General features: G+C 43.9%; 1 pseudogene; it reads right to left on the reverse strand.

Annotated features, from left to right (window-relative positions):
• The window catches only part of LOC147608702 (uncharacterized), an 88,959-nt pseudogene extending 80,447 nt beyond the window's left edge, over positions 1 to 8,512 (reverse strand).
• Between the last annotated feature and the right edge of the window lie 1,056 nt (positions 8,513 to 9,568).

The following is a 9,568-nucleotide window of genomic DNA, read 5'->3' on the forward strand; positions in this document are numbered from 1 at the left end:
TTCAGGAATTGTTGCAGACACAGACATATGGCATAAAAGAATTGGACATGTGAATGTGCAGAGATTGAAGTCTATGCAGACAAAAGAAATTGTGACAGGGCTGCCAAAATTTAAAGTGGAAGGTATGCATAAAATCTGTGAAGCATGCCAATTTGGGAAGCAAACAAAGCATGTGTTTCCACGTAACAGATATGTGAGCAGAAATGCACTAGATGTTGTGCATTCAGATGTATGGGGTCCTACGAAGACCATATCTATGGGAGGCTACAGGTATTATGTAACTTTCATTGATGACCACACAAGGAAAGTGTGGGTATATTTCATGAAGGAGAAGAGTGAGGTGTTCACTCACTTTCAGAATTTCAGAGTTTTGGTTGAAAAGCAAACAGGGAAATATGTAAAGTGCCTAAGGTCAGATGGAGGGGGAGAGTACTTCTCCAATGAGTTCTCTGAATATTTGAAGAAGAATGGTATTCGAAGACAGTATACATGCAGATACACTCCGCAGCAAAATGGAGTTGCTGAGCAAAAAAATAGGCACATTGCTGAGATTGCGCGAGCATTGATGGAAGAGAAGAAAATGCCGCATTGCTATTGGGCTGAGGCTGTTTCTACAGCAGTATACATCATGAACAGGACTCCAACTGCAGCCATACATGATGTAACTCCAGAGGAGAGGTTTACTGGCAGAAAACCAGATTTGTCTCATTTGAAAGTCTTTGGATGCATTGCATATGTGCATGTGTCAGATGAGCTGAGAACTAAGCTGGATCCAAAATCTGAAAAATGTGTGTTTATTGGATACTCCCTTGAGCAAAAGGGATACAGGTGTTATAACCCTGCTACACGTGAGTTGAGGGTAAGCAGGGATGTTGTCTTTGATGAGATGAGCAGCTGGTATGCTGCTGAAAAAGAAGCTGTTGGGGCTGATGTGAGTGGAAGTGTGGTTGCACAGAATGCAGGTCAGCAATCACAGTCTTTGAGTGGACCAGGAGAGTCCTCATCTAGTGGGTCTATTGATAGACCATGGAGTGGCAGGCTGCATCATAATACCAGCCCTGCAAATGTGATTAGTACATCACGTAAAGGAAAAGAGAAAGTGGTTGAGCCCCTTGGTATGCCTGACATTTCTGCAGGGCATTCTCATGTTGATGGAGAGTCTAGTGGCTCAGATATGAGCCTTGATGAGGAGCTTGGGATCCCAGCTATGAGAATACCTGGTGTAAAGAAGTCTATGGAAGCCATGAATGAAAAGCTGCGAAGATCAGGGAGAGTGAAGAACCCTGTACAGAGATTTACATATGATGGTTATGTGGCACATCACTATGCATATATGGCAAAGGTTGTGCAGGTTGTTGAGCCCACATGCATTGATGAGGCTATTGGAAATGTGTGTTGGGAGAAAGCTATGGATGAGGAGATGGATGCACTATATGGAAATGAAACTTGGGATTTAGTGCAATTGCCTGAAGGCAAGAAAGCCATTGGATGCAAGTGGGTGTACAAAGTTAAACATAACAATGATGGAAGCATAAATAGGTACAAGGCTAGATTGGTAGCCAAAGGATATGCGCAAACATATGGGATTGATTATGAGGAAACTTTCAGCCCAGTTGCCAAGATGGCAACGGTGAGAGTTGTGATAGCAGTGGCTGAATCAAAGCAATGGTCTTTACATCAGATGAATGTAAAGAATGCATTCTTGCATGGGGATTTGCAAGAAGAGGTGTATATGGTGCAGCCACCTAGTTATGAGGATGTGGGTCACCCCGAGCATGTTTGCAGGAGGTTGAAGAAAGCCTTGTATGGCTTAAAGCAAGCACCAAGAGCATGGTCTGACAAGATTTCTGAATATCTTGTCACTATTGGCTTTCATGTAGCCAATGCAGATTTCTCATTGTATGTGAGACATGGTGACAGAGGGGTTGTGCTTGTTGTCATCTATGTAGATGACTTGATCATTACGGGGGACCATGATGTAGAGATCTTTGATGTAAAGATGTTGCTTAGACAGAAGTTCGAGATGAAGGATCTCGGGGAGCTCAGATATTTCTTGGGCATTGAGGTGATTAGGTCACCACATGGTATTGGATTACTGCAGAGACAGTATGGCTTGGACATGTTGTCCAAGTATGGTATGACAGGCTGTAAGCCTATTTCTGTGCCATTGGATCAGAATGGTAAGTTGAGTGTAGATTCAGGAGAGATCTTGGAGGATCCTACTATGTACAGGAGCATAGTAGGAAGTTTGATCTACATGACGATCACCAGACCAGATTTGAGATATGCTGTTGGGTTGGTGAGTCAGTTTATGCAGGTTCCACGGAAACCGCATTTGGATGCAGTGAGACGCATACTGAGGTATGTGAAGTCTACTTTGCATTGTGGACTATTCTATGAGACTGGGACAGAGATATGTGTACATGGGTACACAGATGTTGATTGGGCTGGTAGTATCTCAAATAGAAGATCTACCAGTGGATTCATGTTTTCTTTGGGGAGTGCTGCTGTGACTTGGAGCAGCAAGAAGCAGCCTACGGTTGCTCTATCGAGTACAGAGGCCGAGTACAGAGGAGCTGCTATGGCAGCATGTGAGGTAGCTTGGTTGAGAAAGCTACTTGCAGATTTGGGTCTATCAGTGGATAGACATGTTGTCATTTTCTGTGACAACATTAGTAGTATACAGTTGGCCATGAACCCAGTCTTTCATGCTCGTACGAAGCACATAGAGGTCCACTACCACTTCGTCAGAGAGAAGGTCTTGGCAGGAGACCTTGACCTTGTTTATGTCAGCACAGAGGATCAGGTAGCTGACATCTTCACCAAAGCATTGGGTACAGAGAAGCTCCGCAGATTCAGGGCTTTGCTTGGTGTACATGAGATGGAGTTGAGCTCGAGGGGGAGTGTTGAGATATCGAGCTCGTCTAGTGAGGCGGTGGCCACTCTGATGACCCGCCTGGGGGATAGGCCCCACACTTACACCACTAGCATGGTTGGTGAGATCATGGGAGATATGCGGCCAGTGGGATGACAGGCTGTGTGACAGCCATTCTAGAGACTGGCATAGTTATAGCGCCAGCTCATTTAGTCGGGTTCACACTATAGAGAACCCGTGTATGTATTGGTTGAGTACCTTTCATATTATGTGTACTCTTATTCTTGTATATGGTGTGTTGAGTGTTGAGTAGAGAAGAAGAATATTTTCAGCCTCTCACCTTGTGTGTTCTCTATTAGGGTTTTGTGAATGTGTGTGTGTGCTTGCAAGAGCTCAAGCTCACTTCCCCCCTACATCTTTTCAACCCATACCCCGATTGTAAGATCTTTCGCGCAGTTAAGTCTCCTGAGAAGTGACCACCGGCTACGCCCATATGTGACTCTTGCAAAATGTATAGATACTCATCCTCTCGGGCACAACGCCTAAGAACGTCATCCTTTCCTCTTTTATAAAGAGTCCTGGCTATCAGGCAATAGGGTTCGCATTCTTTGATCAGCTTTCGAGCTAGATCTTTACGAAGCTCCTTGGGTGGAAAGCCATTAACCAAAAAGTTAACAATCTTCTCACTCCATTCAGGCATTGTCTCCACCATGAACAGGGAAGTGTCAGGTAAGTCATCACATCAACCCCCGTAGGAGCCTCACCATTAGGTATGCGAGACAAATGATCAGCCATAACATGTTTTTTGCCAGGTCTCACAACAACAGTGAAATCAAACTCAAGAAGAATCAATAGCCATCGTGTGATTCTTCCTGTGGAGCATGGTTTGTTTACCAGATACAACAATGCTTGATGATCCACATAGAAAACAAACTTTGTGGCAAGGAGGTAATAACAAAATTTCCTTAGTGCATATATCATTGCCAACCCTTCTCACTCCGTAGTGGTGTAGTTCATCTCAGCATCGTTCAACTAGCAACAACTGGCAAAGCTAATGGGGTAGCCTAATTTGTGTTCTCTGGGTTGAGTTAACACACACCCAATAGCAAAGTTTGATGCATCAATATGCACATGGAAGATTAAATCCCAGTTAAGCATTCGCAAGATTGGAGCACCCGCCAAGGCCTTCTTTAATAGCTCATATGCACGGTCACAATCTTCAGTCCAAATAAACTCGATGAGAAGTTTATACAACGGTCGAGCTATCTCCGCACGAAGAATAGAATAAACCTTCGATAATAACCAACATGGCCCATAAAGCGTTGGACTCCCTTATAGTTGGTAGGTGGGGGCAATTCCAGAATGACCTTGATTTTACTCTCATGAGTGGAAATCCCATTTTTGGACACTATATGTCCTAAGATAACTCCGTGTTTAATCGAGAATTGGCATTTGAAAGGATTCAATGAGATGCGATATAATCTAAACCTTTCAAATATTTTTTGTAAACACATCAAGTGCTCGTCCCAAGAGGAATGAACACAAAGATCATCTAAGAAAGCTTCACAGAATTCCCTTAGATATTCCTTAAAGGCCGTGTTTATCAATCGTTGTTGGAATGTTGCAGGTGCATTGGTCAAGCCAAAAGCCATGACGCGAAAGGCAAACACTCCAAACTCCGTGATAAATGCTGTTTTAGCTTGGTCCTCGACTGCAATTGTGATCTGATTGTCCCATCTAAAAAGCTATATGCCTCCTTGCCTGCCACTCTTTCAAGCACATGTTCAAAATATGGCAAGGGGTAATGATCCCTTCTGGTGGCTGCATTAACCTTTTTGAGATCAACGCACACTCTGAGTTTCCCATTCTTCTTTGGTACGATGACTATCGGAGAAATCCATTCTGAGTGCTCAATAGGGTATATGAATCCACATTTTACAAGCTTTTCAATTTCCTCTTGTACAATCTTTGCGTACTTAAGATTCATTGGGTAGGGACGTTGCTAGACTGGTTTAGCAGTGCTAATCATTGGAATCGTGTGTTGCACCACCGAGGGTGGAACACCCTTCATATCATGATATGTCCAAGCAAATATGTCCTTGAATTCTTTAAGAAGCTTCTTAAGTGCAACTTCTGCCGTCTTACTGAGGTCTTGAGCAATCAAAACTGGTTTAGACTCCTCACCCAGATATGCTAAGTCTATCTCCTTAACTACTGCAGGGCCATCATAGACACCGCTACTCCCATTGGTAGGCGTTCATTGGGCTTTTGTGTAGACCACTTTACGTTCCCCTGTGGTGAATGATTTGAAATGCTCGGGTGCGGGGTGTAAGTCTACTGGTTCTTGTTGTGCGAGGTTTTTTTCTTTCAATTCTGCCTCCTTTTGTTGCTCAGCTAACTCTTGGTTTTGCCACCTTCTTGCAGTACAACTTAGTTTCGGCTTCTCTTCGATTTCTAATTGGGCGACGTCATGAGGTTGTGGAATACACCACATGACACTTTGGAGGTATTGTCCCCAATTATCCGCTAACTTCCGATGAGCGTCAATAGCTCCTACATAACTAAGCCATTCTGTAGTGGATCTCTCCTTGTTTATTGTAGTTCGTACATTAGCTCGATAGCGTTGTCGCTTATGTCTCGTTTTCTTCTTACCAAGTTTTTGATTTTTGTTTTTGTCAGATTCGAACTCACTTGGTCGATCTTCACTTGTGTCCCCCTCACTTTTGGATGAACTGTAGGAGGTCACTGTCCTAGGCCTTGAGCACCACATTTGGGTGAATATTTGATTCATCCCCCCCATCAGGCTCAGAGTCAGTTTCTTCTTGATATTCATACTCACAGTTGCATTGGTCAGAGTCTTCACCACTTTCAGTGTAAGTGGAGTTTGCCGCTTTCTCGCCACCATCAGGAGTCAAGTGCATAACACCTATCATGTTTATTGGCACTAATGGTGGCATATCTTGCCCCAGGTATTACCCAACTTGTGCCTCTATTTCCCCATGTGTCTATGGTTGCTGCTAGGTGTACCCAATCCACGTTATCCGACTCAGTCATACCCAGTAGGACATCCATATAAGGAGAATCTTTCCCATCATCACTCTCTTTTTTGCATGTATAGCAATACCTTAATGGGGCAGAGTGAATAGTAGTATCCGATCGATTATTGATGATAACCTTGCTTCCTAAAGGATGCGCGCGACCATTCTCAATATCAACTCGAATGACAGTCCTGGAATTGTAGGTAGACATGGTTTTTCGACCAGTCATGCACCATTTGTGCTTCCCTCATGAAAGGACATCTAAGATCATTTGATATGACATAGGATGCTTGGAGAAATCCATTACAATGAAGGTATGTCTTACCTTGTATCCTAGAACCTTGATCTTAAGGTCCCTTATTAACATTCCAATAGGTTTAGCTATGGTTCCGTTTGCCATCTTAACCACTATGTTTGTGACTTCGAGGTGAGGTCTTCCCATAGATTCCCAACAGTTTTTAGTCACAATGCTCACGCCAGCACCACCATCAAGGATTCCCTTTAGAGTTAATCCCTTGGTAGTAATGGGGAGGGTTGCATTAGATTCATCACCTTTAAAGTACTGTCCCAACTTGTTAACAGGTATTTCAACGACTGAATCTTCATCTAGGTTGGGTTGTAGATCCCAATGTTCCCCTTCATCTTGAAGTGTGTCGGGTCTATCCATATTTGCAAATTGTGGTAATCTCGCCTTTAGTTCTCCATTGAGAAATGCCCCAAGAGCTAAGAATAGCTCAGGATCTCTGTATAACTTGGAGATGATCGTGGTTCTGATTTCAGAGGACATGAAATCCATTAGCTTGGACACATTCAACGGTACTTTTTGAGATATCGCCCCTTGATTAGGGACTGGTGAAGATGGAATCACTTCCTCTTCGATGGGGTCAGGCATTCCCTCACTAAACATTCTTTCAAGCAAGAAGGGTGGTTGCCCACTTCTTCCTGATGTCCTATCCTCACTTTCTTCCCGAATGATACTAGGTATAGCTAACGGTTTATGGTTCCTGTGAGGCTGAACTTGCGTAGGAAACACTGTGTCTGGAATTTTGATTTTTCTCGGGTTTGGCTCTAGTTCTCTTTGTGTTTCTTCCACCAAACCCCTTAAGTGTTGCACTTGTTCAATCTCCTCAATTGGGTTTGGGTAAGTTTCAATCTTTTTCTTGACGGTTTTTGGCCCACGTGGCTTGTCTTGGTGGGGAGTCTCAGTCAGTTTGGGTGGCTGAGAGGGCATTAACTGACTTGGTTGTGGGGCCGAGGAAGTTTCCTTCTGTTTCCCTTTATTTATGTATTCACTTGATTCTCCTTCGTTGAGCTCCCGAGTGGGTTCCTCCCTTAAGGTAGTGGCTTTGGTCCCCATGGTTTCTATTGAATCGGAATCATCTTCAGGATCATTCATATACACGGGGTCATCTCCTATCCCTATGTTAGTCTTTGAACAAGGCTTGGAGCTCGTGGCATTAAGCGATCTCTTCCGCCACGTTTTCTTTTTCTTTGCTCAAGCAATTGACGCAGTATCCCTCTCTTCAAGAATGTAGTTTTGATTTTGAAGCATTGACCGTGTAACTACATTCGCGGGTACGACAGGTATGGTTCCTCGTGCCTGGTTGGTGACCTCAACCAAATTCAATGGCGTAATCTTGGGTGCATTAGGATTATGTGGACATTGAGCAATCAAATGATCTATGCCACAATGATTACATGTAAGTACCGGCATTCCCGATGTGCTCCCTTGATTTGGTTGCATCTGAGTAGCGATCTTCTGTAGCCTATTAGGACACTCCGCTACACAATGCAGTCCACCACAATCGTAGCATTGAAGAGGTGGTGTCCTCGCCAAGGTATTAAGTTTTTGCCCTCTTGTAGCGAGAGCAACCGCTTGATATATAGGCTTGACTTGCCCGAAATGATCCTCCATGTAGTACTAGGGAATCAGTTCAAACGTATCAATCCCATATGGAACAGTGGGATCTATCTCCTCTTCATAATCCCCACACGCACTATGTGACTCACAACCCATCTGGTTTACACAGGGGTAATCCTTGGATGTGGAGGTTGTGGTCCTAGCACTGGTGGTGGTAACGGCACAGACTGGACTACATTCGGGTTCCTTGGAACTATGTGCTGTGACGGTTGCTCGACCGGTTGAGCAGGCATCAACGCGGGTACTTGAGGTGTGTTTGACCAGGCTAGTGGTGCCTGATTTGCCAACATACACTTAAGTACTAGGCAATCTTTAGATTGATGGCCATACTTACCACATGCATTGCAATTCCCATTGAATTTGACTCTGAATGTGGGACATTCACTCGTGCTATGTGGTCCCATTGAATTTGACTCTGAATGTGGGACATTCACTCGTGCTATGTGGTCCTAAGCAAACCGAACACCATTGTTGCTCTCTTCTTGGGTACATATGGCTATTTTGAGGAGCTCGATTACCCCTAAAGTATTCTTGGAGAGCCTTAGTAAGGTCGGTCATCACAGACATTTTGGATATCTTGGGCTCCTTGGCAATAGGTTTTACCGTCATTGGCTCGTGCCCAGATACTTGCGAACTAACGGATTTTGTCTCCAAAGACACCTTTTTACCTGCAATCATCAAGTTGTCTTCTAACTGGATTGCATTGGCAGTGACTGCATTGGCAGTGACTGCATTGGCAGTGACTGCTTCCCATGTTGTAAGACCTCTAATGATGACTAGGCCATTGTATATCGTGGCACAATCCTCGGATGAATCTATCAAGCAGTTGGTTATTATTGAAGCGCTCATCGGGAGTGCAACGAGAATTTAGATGCTTCAATCGACTTATAAAGTCTCTCACTGACTCCCCTTCCTCGCGTTCAGCTTTTTGGAGTTGAGATGCTACTCCCCAAAGATCTCCTTAGCTGAAGAAACTTTCAACTCAGCCATGTCAGCATTCAGAGCTTTAATCTGATTCTGCAACATTTCAACTTCTTGAGCTTTTTCTACAAGCATTTGTCTAAGTTGATCATTAGCCTTCTGCAACTGCTCTTCCACATAAGCTCGATTTTGATATTCCCTAATCTTTTCAACTTGCTACAGACAAAACTGCCTCTGAACTACAAGAGTATCTCCCACATTTTCTGTAGTGACAGTCCAAGACAGCTCTGAACTGGATTTAACTGCCAACGGCGAAGGCATCCCTCTTGCATCTTCAATAGATCATATCTTTTGCTGCCTCCTGCCACATGTTCCTTTTCACTCAACTGCATCTTCTTTGCCAACTTGGTTTGAGAAAGAGTCGGAGATTGCCCTATCCCAGAGACTTTTGTCCCTAAAAATGGTTCATCATCATCATCTATTCCAGACTGCAACACAGAAGTTGTAGCCTCTTCCAAACTATATCCTGCCTCCAAGAGACACCCTACTATTTTTTGCTCCTCCTCTGTCAGCTGTCTATCCCTTAGTTTCCTCTTCAGAGTCAGAGTCAATGTATGTGAAGAAAATCTAGGGTCCACATGCTTTGCAGGTATAACTGTTTGAAAAGAGTCATAATCAAATAAGGCCTTAAGGAAAGGGCCTAGCCTGCTCTTACTAACTGCTCTCCTTTTATCCTTCTCTCCCACTTCAATCATAATCCTCTGATGTACCACAGTGGCCCAATCCACATCCACTCTGGCCTCTGCTGCTGCT

The sequence above is a fragment of the Cibotium barometz genome, chromosome 52 (assembly GCF_041138505.1).
Source record: "Cibotium barometz isolate CiBa-2024 chromosome 52, ASM4113850v1, whole genome shotgun sequence".
In the NCBI taxonomy this organism is placed as follows: Eukaryota; Viridiplantae; Streptophyta; class Polypodiopsida; order Cyatheales; family Cibotiaceae; genus Cibotium; species Cibotium barometz.